This window comes from Pezoporus wallicus, unplaced genomic scaffold, assembly GCF_028554395.1.
Source record: "Pezoporus wallicus isolate ANWC-B61680 ecotype Strahan unplaced genomic scaffold, APGP_CSIRO_Pwel_v1 contig_2871, whole genome shotgun sequence".
Taxonomy (NCBI): Eukaryota; Metazoa; Chordata; class Aves; order Psittaciformes; family Psittacidae; genus Pezoporus; species Pezoporus wallicus.
In genome coordinates this window covers 4050498-4065568 of record NW_026640775.1, presented here as the reverse complement: position 1 = coordinate 4065568, position 15071 = coordinate 4050498, and the positions used below count along the sequence as shown (strand labels likewise).

General features: G+C 40.6%; 2 long non-coding RNA genes across 2 annotated transcripts; one reads left to right on the top strand and one right to left on the bottom strand.

Annotated features, from left to right (window-relative positions):
- Positions 1-2662: 2662 nt before the first annotated feature.
- LOC130605242 (uncharacterized) lies at positions 2663-10431 on the bottom strand. Its single transcript, XR_008973643.1, has 2 exons — positions 9698-10431; positions 2663-2752 (listed from the first exon to the last, which is right to left on the bottom strand). It is a non-coding gene; the product is annotated as an uncharacterized LOC130605242 (long non-coding RNA).
- Positions 10432-13861: 3430 nt separating this feature from the next.
- On the top strand, positions 13862-14375 carry LOC130605243 (uncharacterized). The gene is made up of 2 exons (XR_008973644.1): positions 13862-14055; positions 14189-14375. It is a non-coding gene; the product is annotated as an uncharacterized LOC130605243 (long non-coding RNA).
- Positions 14376-15071: the final 696 nt, after the last annotated feature.

Below are 15071 nucleotides of genomic sequence, written 5' to 3'. Positions count from 1 at the left end.
GCCCCAGGAGGATGCAGGAGACCACGCAGCACTTCCCAGCAAGGCAGAGGAGGAAGAGCTGGACTCAGGAAAAGAGAAGCTGGCGGTGGAAGAGCCGGCAAGCACAGCAGCTACACCAGCCCCAGTGACAAGTACAGCAGCATCGTTTGACAGGTCTGAGGGTTTTGAATGGCCTTTGGGTATCCTTGGGACCTGCCTGCTGATTGTGATGGGGATCAGCATGTTGGCACACATACAGGGTGTGTTCTACCCACAACCATTTTGTCTGATCTCAAATGTTAAGCAGAGTCAGGTTTGGGTCTTGTCTGGGGTTAGACAACAATATAGGGGGACCAAGAGATTTTCCCCAAGGCTGGACAGTCATGAGTGGCAGGGTGTGTGGGACAGTATGGGCAAGTATCTAGTCCACTGGGCCCCTCCAGTGCTTTGGAAGCATTGGAGATGGAAGGCAGCTGTATGGAGTCCCCAGCAACAAGCTGCAGAAACTGCTGAAGGGGACAGTGAATTATTTTGAGCCGGGTGGGCCCATGGGACTTCAAGCCATCAGGGCAGAGATGCAACATAGACATGGACTCAAGATCGAGGGGTGGACTTAGCAATGGACACTATTGCCCTAGTTATTCATGAGTGTGAACACTGCACACAGTCTCTCCTGCTCTAGAAGAATGGTACAAGAGATGGAGACTGACATCATGGACCAGATGGACTCAGCAGCTTTATAGGGACTGGTCCATGCACTAAGATAAGAGTGATGGTATATTGAAAATGTGGGATCTGAGCATGATGTGAATGGTATGGAATAAGGGGTGGATAATGTCCTGGGTTCAGCAGTAGCAGTCATTTTTCTCCTTCTTGGTAGCTGGTGCAGTGCTGTGTTTTGACTTTCAGCTCGGGAACAGAGCTGATAACAAGGATGTTTTGGTTTGGCCAAGGACTTTGTGAGCCTCATGCTCTGCCAGGGAGGAGGGGAAGCCAGGAGGAAGCAGAGACAGGACACCTGACCCAAACTGACCAAAGAGGTATTCCATACCACAGCACGTCATGCCCAGGATGTAACTGGGAGTTAGCCGGAAGGGCTGGGAGACGGCAGGGTTGGAGGAGGTATGGGTCGGTGCTTGGTCGGGGACTGGGGGACCGAGTTATCAGTTGGTTGGTGGTGAGGTGTTGTATTCTCTTCCCTTGTTATTTCTATTATCATTGTTATTATTGGTAGTAGCAGTAGTGATTTGTGTTATACCTTAGTTACTAAACTGTTCTTATCTCAACCCGTGGGAGTTGCATTCTTTTGATTCTCCTCTCCGTCCCTCCGAGAGCAGGGGGAGGGAAAGGGGGGGGAAGTGAGCGAACGAATTACCTGACTGGGTTTAAACCACGACACAGATGCTACAATTTGTTAAAGTCCCACTGAATTAAATTAAAATGCAATGCTAGGAAAGCTGATGATGTCTTAATGGGGCTTCTGTGGTATGCTGTTCCAAACAGAATAGCTTCATAAGCAATAAAACCATTTGACAGATTGTATCAGACAGCTGTTTATTACAGAGGTGAATGACCCTGGACTAACAGAGAATGGGAAAAAGCAACACAGAAGCAGTCCATTGTGAAAGGATAGGAAGTCTTTCTTAATGCCTTAAAAGATTCTGAGGAATGTTACATTCTTCATCTTTAATATATTGCCTGCTTACACAAGTTTTCCTAAATGTGTTTGTCAAAATTATTTTGCTTTAAAGGCCACAGAACCATTAGATGCTGACGACAGTTTTTAGGGATTATTGACCCAAGTCCCCTATGAAACAGTACCCTGTTACAGGCCCTTTAGCCCGCCAGTAACTCTCTCTCCAGCCAATGTTTCCGTATGGAAAATTGTTACAAGTATTAAAACCTTATGTGTTTTTTCTGAGGGGGAAGTGGTGTTTAAAAACAGGTGGAACTGTGTTTACATGCAACTATTTGGGAAAAGCAGCTTTAACTTTGGAGAAAAATCTTTTCCCGGAGTTACTCGTTCTCTTCCTTTGCTTTGTTGTGGTAATGCTAACACCATTTGAAGTGGATTTGCCACATTCAGTGTGGAAAAGCAAGAATGTAAGCACACACTACCTATGCATGCAAATACATGGTTAAAACAAGAGTATAAAAACAAAGCAACTGAAATAGGAAACATTAGTCTCAGTAACGTTCCTCACAAACTCCAATATAAACCAGAGCTGAATATTTTAAATGTTCCACTTCCATAGTGGAGCTGGGTAGGGTAGATACTATTTGGTTCTGCCTGGTGAGCATTTGTGAGCCATACCTCCTCACAAAAGTTTAATCCAAACAAGTTATGAGATTTTCTGGTAACCCAAGAGGCACAGCTTAGCATCGATGCACCTCGCCATGTGAATTCTGGTACATTTTTCCAGCCATTACATCAGACATCCTAAAAACATGCCAAAACTCTAAAAAAAAACCCTCTTCAAAAAACCAAATCCAGTATTATCAAGCAAACCTGAACAGGGATGCAAGTTTTGTAACTGCTTTTCCCCAACTTCCTAGCTTTACAGCCTAATCTCGTACTGAAGAGAAGATTAAATAACAATTAAAAAAGAACCTTGATTTTTATATTAAGTACATTTTTAACTATATATTCACTTCAAAACAAACATACCAGAGGAGTTAGAAGCTCTGTTAATGCTATCCAGTGTAGTACATGCTAGCTGTTATGTGACAGGTGAGCACTTAACCAACATCTGGTCCAAAGGGAAGTCTGAGTCTGCAAGGTAAAAAATAAGAAATCTTGAATTATTTTATACCAGATCTCAAAATAATAATGCTGTCAAAGCAGACAAAGCCAAATCTATCTGTATCTAAATTCGCAGTGGATAGGAAATGCGAAGAAGAACAGTACAGAGACAGCCAAACAGCCTGGAAGAAAGATGGGTCACATCCTGGGCATGTCTAACTGGCATGGCACTCAACCATTCCCAGTAGCTCTTCCATAAGGTTGTTTAACCCTCAGAAATTATCCAGAGCCAAGACAAATCCACTGGGGCCTGTTCTACCCCATGAAACTACATCTAATTCTATTTTGCATTGTAAACAAACACCTGGCCAAAAAGGTGTAGATATACCTTTGATTTGGCCAGGGCAGTCCCAAGATGCATATATCACTCCTATGAGAATCAAGACATTATTTCATCACACCTTACGCTAGGACAGAGGATTTTCTATCCCCACTTTCAGTGTGTTCCTGACAATTCATCTCTAACATGGCAGAAGGAGGGGAAAAAAAAAAAAACCTATTGACTTCAGCACTTGCAACAGGTCACAACTTAATGCAGGCATTTTTCCCCTCCTTCAGCAGGAGTTGTTGGAGGGACATCCTTCTAGCTTTGTCACATAATAATGCCAGGGAGCAAGCTCTGGTCAAATGACATATCACAAGAAGCAGGGCCCACATATATCTAGACCAAAAAAATGGTTACCCTGGTCTCTACTGCATGAACTGCTTCCAAGTCATCTGAAAACTAATCCAGCTGCATCAGCCCAGAGTTCTCATGCGCTATTTTATTCTGCTCCTAGCTAATAATTCAATATATCTGCCTCTGGGCAAAGTAAATTAACCTATAAACCTATACACAACCTGGTGCTGTCCCACCAAACAGCGGAAGTACTGGAAAGGTAGCTCTATATTATACTAATCTCAATCAGAATAGTTCAAAGAGCAAAGAATATTTCTGGACTGCATAGACAAGCAGGCATGGGACAGAGTGCCCTTCAGGTTACACCAGTTGACACTGCCCTTTCAATCTCAAAAAGTGGCCACCAAGGAGTTCCAAGCAAAGGAGCTAGGAAATTTATTCCCCAAGGCATGCCTCACCTTAGGGCTGCAGAAAGAGAAGGTATCATAGCTCTTGCTATTTTGGCTCTCCATCACTAGAACCCCTCCACATGACTGACTCAATTACCAGCATGACATGTCACATCATGTCATGAGACTAAGCAGGACTGGGTTTTTTTTTCCCCTACTATACCCAACCAGAGCCCAGTAAACACTCATCCCATAATCTTATTTTCAGCATGTTTATGAGCAGGCAAGAAACAAGAGGCTGTGAACTATCAGCCAGCAGGATTCCTGCCCTGTACTTAGGGAATTGGGTTGTTTTCACTCATTCAGCTAGGCAAAGATAATGTTGGCAATAAATTTGAAGAGCCTGGGGGAAATGGGGAAGAGCTGTCAATCATTAAAGAGACTAATGAAACTTGAATAAGGTTTCAAATTCTTAACATACCACAAAACGTTATTTCCTTTACAGACAAATTTAGGTAAGGTGATCATATAATTATATGTCACTTACTGCTCAGCACTTTATATATAGCCCTGACTTTTTACTATTCTTCAGATGACTTGAAAACTCTGCCAACTGCCTTTGACCTCCAACTAAAAGATTAATCTTGCCATGGAAAGTGTGATTTGCATAGCAGCAAAAAGGGAACTATCTTTCACCCAACAAAAAAATCTCAAGTCAAAAAAACTACACACACAACAATTACTGAATTACTGAAACCATTTCTTTTCCTGAACACAAGCAAGCAAAGAGAAATTTTGTCTGTAAATAAAAAAGAATTAATTTTGATGGACAGTTTGGTTGCCTGAATAAAGTTAACTGAGCAAATAAAGTTACATTGAAACATGACATGAATACAAGCTTTGTATACCATACCATAGCCCACTGGGCTGGCTGGGGCTTTGCCCAGTGGTACCCTCAGGGAGGTGTAGCCAAGTCCCTATTGAGCAGATGCAAACTCTGCAGAGACTTGCAGCATAGCCACAGTCAAGCAGATTTTCAGAGGGACATTTGTAGCACATAGGATACAGCCTCCCATTTCCAGCCCCTCTTTAACTTACACCCTCTTAGAGAAATGTACAGGTGTTCTCCGGCCTTATTTTACTTGGGAAAAATTGCGCTGGTTTAACTTCATCCAGTTTATTCAGATGCTGTGATTAAAGCCATATAAAATTATTATGTTGGTTTAAGAAAGTTTCATTGCAGTTTACCCTGTATCAAGATACCTTTTCTATTCTAAAGCTAAATATGAACTCCTATCAAATTAAGTGCCCACACAGCTTAATTACACTTATGTAACCTTTTCATAGCCTTAGCACAAATACAAAGGAGAATACCCTCATCATACTGCTGACTCTTCTCTGATCCTTATAATACACACCTGTTCTACCCAAATCAAATTAACTGTCTGTAATATCTTGTGCTTAGAAAACTTTTCCCTTAATTTTATTCTAATTTGACTGAAACAAATAACCTTCACATAGTTAGGGAAAAGAGGCACTTCAAAGCAACAACAACAAAATCTCAGTGCTTCAAACTTGATAGTGTGGTATGGCTCTCTTTTTATAGGTGGCATTCTTTTTATAGGCAGCATTCTTTTTATAGGCAATTTAAATTTGGTTTAGTAACCTGGCAGTCAGCTATTTTATTTTTTAAACATGGTCTCCTACTTTGGCCCAAAATCAAATCATTAACAAATAATCACATCTGTGTATCTACATATATAACTTTAAAAACACACCCTGAGATAGAACTCTCAATTTTAATTAAATTAATTTAAAACCCCATGCTTTTTGGCATTAAAACAATCTTATCTTGCTACAAATGAAAAATAGGCATATATCAATTTCAGGAAGAAAAAAAACACAAACTAAACTTATTCCTCAATACTCAGAAGACTGTATTACAATTATGACTCCACCATTAAAATATTAAAGTCTTGGGATACATATTTAGCTCTGCAGATACTACTTTAGCTGTAGTACGATGCACACTCATTGAAGACAACAGAAGTCAAGGGCAGCCATGTCTGTTCTGCATCCTGTGAAAATCTTTGAAGAATTTAATCAAATAGATCTGACCCTCCACATCTTAGCTACATGAGACTTGATCCTAAGAGTCAGAAAATCATAGAATCATGGGTTTTCTTCTTAAGTGTAAAAATCTTTCATTTAGCCCATATTTTCTAGAGAGCGATCAGGTGTATGAATATTTTAATTTATCTTCCTCCTAAAAATCACTTCAGCCACTACTTTATTTTCTTTCTGGAGATTCTACCCATCTCCTGTAGTTTTTCATGGATTCCCTCCACGCACCATTTTACAGCACTAAGACCTGGCAAAAGCAGGATTGCTTTATTCACTGGTTGAAAGACATTTCCTCTTTTGAGCCTACATTTGACAGTACATGCATGGAATTAAACTTTTCAGTTGATTTCTGTTTCAACTTTCTGTTGATAAACAGGTACTTTTGATAATGTTACCACCTATAAACATGAGAATATGAGAGCATAAATATTAAGTTAGGTGAAGATGGATGCATCATATTGTTATGTTCCTTAAAGGTGATTAGTATCTGTTATCTATCCCCCTGCATGGCTCCCCTTCAATGGGGAAGCCTGTACATCCTCTCCACAAAATCCATTAAGTTACACTGCATCACAGTTACACTGCACTTGTAACTAACTTTAGCATAACTAGACTGTGTTTGGAACCTGCGAAGATTTATGGATATGCTTGACATAGCAGCATCCTTGAAGACTTAACTGCTCCTCACACAAAGTTATTCACTGAGGTAAGGCTTCACAGGCACAAGTTCAATGAACACAGGATGCAGGAACTATGTCTTGCCAGGGCACAATGCTAAAATAGCAAGTAAATGCAAGTAGCAAATGACATTCAAATAGAGAAGTCAGTGAAAGTAAGTACATGTTTAAAAGTACAATTCCTTCCTCATAGCTCTGTCCATAACGTTACTAAGCAGCATGAATTTGCAGTCACTCTACTGCTGCAATTACAGAGATCTCTCAGATAAAATTGGTACAGCTTCAGTCTGCAATCCGAGCCATTTCTGGACCCTATCATCAGCTTTATTGGAAGAAGGTTCAGACTATTTCACTTCACAAAGAGTAAATAGACAGTCAATTTATAGTGGTTTTCATACTCTCTGCATTTTCTAACATGAAATTAAATACATATTTGCCTTTTTCCTCTGTTTTCTGACATATGAAGCAGCAGATGCCCTGATGAGGAATCTCAATATCTTAAAGAATTGAACCATATGTTGTAGAACTTACTGCACAATTGCTGGGTTGATGACAACGGTTTCACAGAAGCACACTAGAAATACCATCAGTGACGGCAATCACTGGCAAGTCATTCTCTAGTCAGGGAGGGCATGGCCTTGGCAAACAGTATGATGTCCATATCTATCTGCTGACCAAACGTGGCGAGTGAATTACATATTGTAATCAGCACAGAGCAAGAGCACTATAAAGCCAATCAGCCAGTTTATTCTGGGATCTTCTTATTGATAAGAATTGTACGCAGAGGAAACATGGCATTACAGACATCCAGAGTGTCACCATGCATCTGGCAAGCTCATGGTGCACGTATTGCATGAATTAAACACTAAAAACGTTTCTTATGAGTCTGCCAGGAAACACCATCACTCTTTAAACCAATGATAATTCACCCTACCTGAAGGATCTTACTTTCTAGTCTACCCTTAGTTTCTAGTGTACAATTCAAGCATTTCTCATGGAAATCAATTTTTGGCAAATAGCTGAAGATATCTTCCTGTCTCTTCTAGATCAACCTTACAAAAAAATGTAAGAGATACAAAATTTCTTATGCATTTCAGAATTCAGGAAAATTCAGTATCAACATGGTAATACTTACAGAATAGTATATTAAACTGTAAGAGATCTCTATCACTGTAGTGTAACATACATTGTTGAGTGACAAAATGATGCAATGAGACCTTAGAGGCTTGATCATGCTCATCTGAAATCAATAGTTTTGCCTAAATATCAGTGGGAATGGGCGAGTTGACCACTACAGACAATGCTTCCAGAACTGTTAAATGCTTAGCAGCTCTCACTTAATAACAGTAATAAGGACTTGCTAGGTGCAGACTGAATTTGAAGTCTGGCTTAAGATTTGCCTCTCATGTCCTATTGAGTACTGACATATTTTGAAAATCTGTGTGCCTATTGATAGATATAAATTCAGATAATGGGTCCCTTTAAAATTCTACTCCAATATATACACAAAAAATCTATTAACACACTGTTCAGCCTATTAACATACCATTCTTAAAACAGGAGTTACTCAGAAAAACCTAAAGCCATAGACAGACACATTCAATCTTAAAAATCTACTGCCAATCCTTACAAAGAGTTCATTAGTGTCATAAAATTGATAATTTCAGCACATCATCCCCTGCATTCTGCTGCTTCTTTAAACCAATGGCATATTTAGCATTGCTATTAATAAAAACTCACTGCAAGAAGCATTCACTTATACAAAAGCATCTAGGTCTTGTAGCTGGAGAACTGAGTCATCTGGTAACAACAGATTTCAGGATGTCTCTTTTGACTGCTCCTGTCTTTTGGGAGACTGCAGAAGATTCATTCTCCCCTCTCCCCCACAGCTTTAATGAGCCTAACTCAGGCATGACAGCAGTTTATCTTACACAGCATCTTGACAGATTTTTCTGTCCTAAATTTTATTATTGTCTGCTTTTGTCCCATAATGATGCCTACAGGTGTTATCACAACCTGTTACCTGCTGCCTGCTGGATACAAGCGGGGGGGGGGAGGGAGGAAGCATTATCATATAAAATTCTCAAAACTACTTTTTATTCAATCCACAGAATCCATATCATAGCTTCAGATAATAGCACAGAGGTATTTACTGTAGCATCCATGAGTATTAGATTGCTGACTATTACCTGTGAGTCAAAGAACTGCATAGTAGCTCTCAAGAACATGTCATAGTAGCTGTCATACACTATAAAAATCACTTTGCTTTTAGAGTACCGAGTTCCAACTGCATGCTAATTTGCTTCCTTTCAGGTAGAAATGAATAAAAGATGACAAAAACAACTGCTTTGTAAATGTTTTTTACAACTTCTATCAGCACATAGCTACAGTCTAAGCAGTGTTGCATCCTATAGCTAGGCTTGCAACTCATCACCTAGCTAGGATACTCTTATCCTACCAACACCGTTTATCACAGAATGGCTTGGGTTGGAAGAGACTTTCAAGATCATCTAGTTCCAGCCCCCCGGCATAGGCAGCGACACCTTCCCCTAGACCAGGTTGCTCCAAGCCTCGTCCAACCTGGCCTTGAACACTGCCAGGGATGGGGCAGCCACAACTTCTCTGGGCAACCTCTGCCAGTGCCTCACCACCCTCATAGCAAATAATTTCTTCCTAATACCTGGTCTGAATTTACCTTCTTTCAGTTTAAAGTGTCCAGTCACTACATGCCCTTGTAAAAAGTACCTTTATCTTAGGAGATGCACCCTTTCTCCTATTAAATATTCCATCCTACTTCACGTAGGATGTTCAAGAGAAAGACTATCCTGGAATCTGCAGGATTCATGCTGGCAAGGAAACAATTTTCAACAGCCTTGCCACCAAAAGAAACATACGCTTTTCAGAAAGGCTGAAAAAAAAATAAAAGTGCCTAATACATAAGGATAGCGAGGCGGCTACGGATGAAACATTCATACATCAAGAGATGGAGCAGAGCACCAAATAAATTAGCACTTACAATGACTGAGAAATGCCAGGCTAAAAGTACGTCAGAAAAGTAGCCGAGCATGTAATCCTCAGCATTCAAACAACAAATATTCTTACTCACCCTTGTTAAAGCTGTTCCACTTTGCATGCAATAATTAAATCATTTGGCCCAGAAATAGAAAAGATGGCCTAGTATCATAGAAAAGAGCTGAAAATAAGTTTTGTGTTTAGTATAATATGGGACCAAGAAACCAAATCCAGTGGAGAAGAATAACACATCCTAGAGAAAAAAAAAGCTTTGTCATGATCAATATATTTCTTTTTCATTATGTTATCTTGTAGCTCAGTTACCAAGCTGCTCATGCTATGCAGCACTTGACTAATGAAAGTACAAGGGGTTATTGAAGTTTCCTGAATTCATGCCATAGTAGCAGTAAGAAGAGAAAGATTTCATACTTGTCTGCATAGCTAGAACATCTAAAAGCCAGAATGCCTCACTACCCCAACTCAAAATAGTAAATATAATTTCAGGATCAAAACTTTAAGAAAACAAATAGGTTGCAAATACCTTGAGCAGCCTGCAACCTTCCTCTCCTATAAAATTTTTATCAGTGTCATCCATCCACCCCCTAGACTTCAGCTGCCAGCATTCAAGCTATGCTCTGATATGACACAGCTGTGTAACAGGGACAAGGGCTCTGTGAGAACAGCTGTGAGAAGCCTTATCTTCTCCATCCACCCGCACACCTCTCTCACTTTGGCTTTCGAGCTGCATTTAAGCTTAGGCCTGTGCCCTAGTCCTCATGTGGCCTGAGTTCGAGGTATACCTGGCTTGGCCAAGGTGACTTCTTGGATAGACTCGGCTCCAACTGGTCAATATCAACTATCCTCATTCATAGTAAGAAAAAAAAAATGTGGTCTCATACTTAAAATACATTTCACAGTCCCAGTATAAGGATCTTCCTTCTTTTTAAATATATTTGGACATACAATTGTTATGCTGGTTTTACATTGATATAAACCTGGATTTCACAACAATTACAAAAGAAAGTATTTTGCTTTACCCTAAGAAAGTTCAAAGTTTTTTTTTTCTAATATTTTATATATTTATTTTCCAGGCACATTGGGTTTGACCTCATGTATAAGAAACAAAAGCCAAAGATAAATAAATTATACCCCCAGCTATTCACTGAGATCCTGGTACTTGTTTCTGTACAGTGAACAGGTTTAGAGTTCACAGGGTACTGCAGTTTACTTATGATGTCTCTGGCGGAATAAGCACTTTTTTTCCTAGCACAAATGAATGTTTGCAATAGGACAAGGGGTAACAGTTTTAAACTAAAAGAGGGGAGATTCAGGCTGGAAGAAATTCTTTACAAAAAGGGTGGTAAAATATTGGCACAGGTTGCCCAGAGAGGCAGTGGATGAGCTATCCCTGGAGACACTTAAGGCCAGCCTAGATGTGGTTCTGAGCAACATGATCTAGTTGAAGATGTCCCTGGTCATGGTATGGGGGTTGGACTAGATGACCTTTGAAGGTCCCTTCCACCCCAAACCAAATGAATGTTGCTAAGAGCTTGTCTACTAACCTTCTCCAGCAGTACTGCAAAGAGCTTCTTTCCGGGACACGAGAGAAGTCATGACACATTTTCAAAAGGGTGGCAATCTGTATAACCACCAAAAAAAATATTTTCCCTATTAAAAAGTTAGAGAAAAACTTATTTTAAATACATTCATACACACATAGAATCATACAATCAACTAGGTTGGAAAAGACCTTTAAGATCAAGTCCAGCCATTAACCCAGGACTGCCAAGTCTACCACTAAAACATACCGGCCTCATCCACACGGGGTTTTTTGAACACTTCCAGAGATGGTGACTCTACCACGTCCCTGTGCGGCCTGTTCCAATGCCTGACTACCCTTTTGGCAAAGAAATTTTTCCCAATATCCAGTCTAACCCTCCCTTGGCACAGCTTGAGGCTGTTTCCTCTTGTCCTGTTACCTGGGAGACCAGCCACCTCCTCACTCCATCCTCCTTTCAGGTAGCTGTAGAGAGCGATAAGGTCCCCCCTGAACCTTCTCTTCTCCAGACTAAACAACCCCAGTTCCTTCAGCTCTTCCTCATAAAGCTTACGCTCGGGGCCCTTCACTAGCTTCGTTGCCCTTACATACGTATGTGCAAAGAATAGACGTTTAGAAACATCTCTTTCCGGTCTTAATGTCTCATTATGAGGATTAACATGAGGTCAATGCAAAAATGAGAATACCATGATGAAGTATTTCTCTAAAGTAGCAGGAACAACGCAGGTGCTTGCACGCAAAGACCTGGCAGAGGTGATCTCTTGAAAGGACAAGCTCCCCACAGGCCGCCAGGGTGAGCTCTCGCCCAGCAAATCCAAGCCAGAGCTGGTCCTTCCCGCCTCCCGTTCTTTCTCGAAGGAAGTGGGTGGAAAAAAACACCTTATTTAAAGCTTAATGCCTTGTCTTCAAAGCTTTTTAAATCTTGCTGCCTCGGTTCTTGAGCATGAGTGCCAGTGTGCAGAAATGCTGTTTCCCAATGATATGTTCAGATTTAGGCAGTCAGCTTTGTGGACACAGGCTCTACTCTGAGAACTTTCAACATACACTTTAGCGATAAGCAAGCTTGCAAAGCTCGCAAGAACAAGCTGGAAGCTATACCAACTCACCTGGGTGACGCTATGCAAACACTCTACGCTGCTGTGGCTGCTCTATGTTCCCCAAGTCCAACTTACACCTGCTGACCTGCACCAGCTGAAGGTCAACAGCACCTTATCAACAGTGCTTCTGCTGCCAGAGATACTCAGTCCATCCTCGGGGCACGGAGAGCAGAAGGGATATTCTTTACAGCACGGGTTTTCTGTGCCCATTTTGCTGCAGATGTCAACATGTCCTCTTCAGTTGACAGATGTGCCCTCTACATGCTGTTACACATCACAAGCAGAAGCTGCTGTGAAACCAAAGGTTGCTCATAGCAAATGCCACCGTTTGTGCACTCACGGGGGCCAGCTATTTCAAGCTAAGACTTTATTCGGCCATGGAGAATAGTAATTACAGATTAGAATAAGGCTTAACTATTTTGAGAAGACTAATATTCCCTGTGATACAGTTTTTATTTTTGGCTACAGAAATATGTTGCTGCAGGTGCAGATTTCCAGTGATACTGAAACTTACAGAGGTTTTAGCATTTGAAGAGTCAAGGAGGGTTTTATAATGATCAAAACATGATTATTTTATCCGTACAAAGATTCTTCTAGTTACAATTCTTCATCTTAACAGATTTTGCCCTTTATTCTAGGCTCCTTAAAACGCATTCCAATCTGTCAATTCCTCTATTATGAGAATACAGAGCATTAAACTTCAAGGGACACCAACTTGCAGCCTTCAAAACTTCTTGACAAGGGGAAAACCCCGCAGATTACTGATGTTTCTCTAACAGTGCCAGCTGCAGTGCAATCATCAGCCTCAGGAGGAACAAGATAAAGCTGACTAAAGACCCAATATTACTTGAAGAACAAATGCTTTCCTCAAAACTTGGAGCAGAGCAGAAATAAAAAAGAAACATACTGGAAGTATGAGACTGATATGGCAAAAGATACAGATAAGGGTTTTTCCTAATGTGATTGTGATGGTGCTGTGAACAACAGTCTTGCTGTTGAAAGAAATATTTATACCAAAAGTGCTTGCTGAAGGAACAATTTAGACCCCAATCCTGTAGATGTTTAAACACCAGCTCTGATCATGTGTGTAGTGTGCCTAACATCAATGAATCTCTCATCAGCCTCCTAGGATTTGCATATCAGCGTAAGAATTAAGTCTTCTGCAAGTGTAGTGTCTGAAAAGTTAGGCATTTCAGACCAAGATCCTACAAGATGCTTTGGACCTCCTGGAAATTTCTGAATGTTAAATTCACAGAAAGCTGTAACTCACCTTAGATCTCTCTTCAGACACATGGGTCCAAAATTGTTGTCCCCAAAATGCTTCTGTAGCAGTTACCTAGCCTTGAAACTACCTAAGCTCAGTCAGCATCTCAGTTTTCATTCTAAAGTTTCCCAAGTACTGAAAGTCTCTTTTCTGGTACTGCAACTGCTTATCGTGCCAAGTAGTAACAAACCCAGCTCATTCCTGACCTTCACAAAACAAATTTCCCACCATTTTTCATACTGGAGTAATTTTGGTCCATAAACAAAGCCCAGAGCATAGTTAATAGATCAAGTTTGGTTTGGTTTGGTTTGGTTTGGTTTGGTTTTTTTTGAAGTGGAGACTGCTGCCCTTCTTCAGCTGGTATTCATAGCATTTCTATGCAGCGACACAGTGATTAAAATATTAATCCAAGCTCAGAGAAACTTCCATTCAATTTGTTCCCTCCTTTGGGTATTTATTCACCCTCATATCTCTCTCGACCCTAAATGGTGATCAGAAAATGGTGAGGAAAAGAAAAAGTTGAAAACATACAGGTAACTTGCAATATCTTTCATGGCAGTTGCTCCACTTTTTGTGATGAGTGATGGAGGATTGATTTGACTAAATGCAATAGTGCTCATGGCTCCCTGTAGATCTGGTTATGTGTTCCATATCCACTGCATTCAGGCCCTGAGGCATTCAGTCACTCAAGCTGATGAAGCATGTATAAAACATATGGAGTTCCTAAGAATGGCCACTTCACATCAGACCATTACCTTGTCTCCAGCAGCAGCCAACGGTGGATGCACTCTGGGCAAGAACAGAGAACAAGAGAACAAATCAATAAAAGCCCATACTGTTCCTGCCAGTGTTACTCAGCTCACTATTAATCTACTGGCTTAACTGGCTCTAGTCTGTGGGAGTGCCAGTGTTGTTTCATGTGCTTTGCAGGTTTTTATTCCCTATTGTTTCTCAGGAAATTATAAGTAAAATAGGTAGAGTGAGAGCACTGATATTACTGTAACAACTAAAAAGCAACATTCCAATTGAGTGTCATTGTTAAGAGTAATGTGTGCGTATGTAAGTAAGTTCTGCTAGCTGCAGAATGCTCATGAGAGGCTATCATGCTCAGAGGTTACCAAAGGATGGTGGGTGGGTGTGTATTTAGAAACATGTTTATGAATGACACCTAATACCATGTTATTTTACAGACACTGTATTGTGTTTGTTACACTTGCACCAAAGCACCTTGCTTCTGCCTAAAGGATTCAGAGGTGAATTCCCGCTACCATAACCTCCAGATAGCAACAGGATAAACTTGTCTGTTGCTCCAATCTTGGATACAAAAAAAAAAACAATGAAATAAGCAATCCATCTCAGCAGGAAGTACCTGTTTCTGTGCACGTGGATATTTTCATAGTCCCTCTTATCTTGTAGTCAGTCCTGTTGGACCTCATAAACTCTTTCCTTCTGCTCCACATCTGTCATATCTATTGCCTGTTTTAGTTGAGGTGAAAGAGTCCAGGACAGATTCAGAGGAGAGGGAGCTGGAAAGCAGGCTCATGTCTAA